The following is a 2,378-nucleotide window of genomic DNA, read 5'->3' on the forward strand; positions in this document are numbered from 1 at the left end:
ACTTCGAAACTTCAGTATTAATCGCCAGAGAACATCGTCATACTTCTAGTGTTTACAAAGGTTTTGCGGAGTAACATATCCCAAACATTGCAAGTTGCCCCGAATGATGTAATATCCCAGCATTCTGATTGGTTTACAACTTGCACAACATACCGCCAGCCGGTGTAGTCGGGCGCACACGTGGTTTGGGATGTTACTCTGCGAAATATAGTTTTGTAATTGGAAGGCCTACTACCAGTTAGTTTGACGTTGTTTTGTTGTTACGTTTTTTGTTGTTGTCAAAGCAAGAAACATTCCTTGTAGAATTATATATTTTTTATATATCTTATAGATTAAATTAACCAATTAATTCAATTGTTACACTTTATTAATTCCACGTTTAAAATTTAATCTTTAAATATTCATTTATATACAATTCAATTTTTATATTATTTCAAAACACTATTAAACAATCATTTTGCTTACTTTCTGCTGATACTTTGTTAAGAACGAAATAAATTGTTTGATAGAGGCCCATTACTTGTTGCCTATGAAATAACTCTGCTTACCGTCTGCATTCAGTGAGAAACCTAATTCCAGGCTCCTCCTGGTAGACACAGACACCGAGGTTGCCAGACACAAAGTCATTTGACTCTTTGTACGCTGCCGATACGAACAAAAGTAGGTCAGAAGCCGACTGGCTCGTTCAGTAAGTAAATGGTAGTAAAGGAGTTGCTTTCTATATTATTTCATTTAATTAGGTTTCAAAATTTGCTGTGAGACCTATTTGTTTGTTTGTTTTTTTGTAAATTTCAAGATATTGCTCATTGAGATGCATGTTGTTAAACTATAGCTGCTCCGTGAAGTCTGGTTGAGGTTATCATCAAAGAGTATTTTATACCCTTTGTTATCATCAGCCATGTGATTGAAGAAGCGTAATCTTATTTCATAATGTATGAGGTTTAGGTAATTCGTTTGGTTTTCAATAAAAGATGTCTGCCTTAATACCGGCAGTACTTTGAATATAATCATCCAGATGATGCCTAATTGTATTTATTTACAATCTATTTAGAGTTAAATTTTGATTATTGCTTGATCTGGGCCATTTACATCGTATGAGTCAATAGTTTTGCATTATGTGGCCGTTTGCTGTTTTATAGGTTTTTCCCATTTGCCTTTTAAAATTTATTTATATTTCATTAAAGAATCTCCTTTGAGATCCAGCAGGCCGCCATTGATGCACGGTAGAGATTGCATCTTTAGATCTCTGATCTTGTTCACAAATTCGCGGATTAGTGCTGTCTCGTAAGAATTTCGTAGGACGCGTTAAGGGTGAAAAAATATTCTCTGTATCTACTGGAACTGAGCCACATAGCTTGTATTCCACTATTTGCATTCACACCTGGGCTGTGTATATATATTGCCTTGGTTTGGCTCTGTAATCATTAGTGGTCGTGGGACTGGTTTAGGGCCCTGCAGATATTGGGATTCCTTCCAGTGGATACTTAGGGCCCGTTCGAGCGAAAAACGCAAACCGTATTCCGGTGAATTCACTGGTTAATCATGCCGAGCACACAGCGGGTGGTCCACCGTTCGAGCAAATTTTAGCTCATGTCGAATACCGTGTAACGAAACTATTCCGGAAGTAATTTTGTAAGGTCATTCAGAAACACCAATCCCACCAACTTATTCTTTGTTTCCTTCTGCTTGTCTTTGTTTACTTCTGCTTGTTTAAACGATACGCGGGAACGATTTGTATTGAAGTTTAATTCTCTGAATACTGTACTGTAATGGTAATTTTACAAATTGAACGTGTAGCTACGCTACTAGCCACCATTATGGCTACAATGATGCGATGTTATGTGGATGGATTTACTGTCCAATCCAAATTTGATTTCACCGTGAACATGAGGAGGCGAAGAAGAGCGCGACGACAGCGGGTACTTGCTGTGGACGAACCATTTGACAAAGCAATTAAGGTTGATTTATCATCTTCTCCGGCTCCAAGGCCATCTCATACATGGAATTCTACCCAGCAATTTGGTGGTCAAAATTGTCGCGGATAATCCAGATGGTAAGGTAATTAGTCGCATGTCCGAGTGGTTTTAGAAAGTGTGTACCAGTGAATTAACTGGAAAATCGCACGGATATTTTTTCGCTCGAACGGGCCCTTAGTTATTAATGCCACACAAATTTTCCCTTTATATAACCTATACTGTATATATGTCTGATAGCGTCAAAATACAGTCTGCCGCCCTCTCTGTGTTCTATTTTTTTACATCTTTTAAGAATGAGAGATAAGAATGCTCTAAAAATTCATTCTTTTTGACCATGCTGACGTGATCAAAATGAAAAATAAAGGAATTTAGCTATAACATACTCACCGGTGGGAGACAATC

Source organism: Anneissia japonica, unplaced genomic scaffold (genome assembly GCF_011630105.1).
Source record: "Anneissia japonica isolate Jap-2015-1 unplaced genomic scaffold, ASM1163010v1 scaffold1208_len1460985_cov181, whole genome shotgun sequence".
NCBI classification, from domain to species: Eukaryota; Metazoa; Echinodermata; class Crinoidea; order Comatulida; family Comatulidae; genus Anneissia; species Anneissia japonica.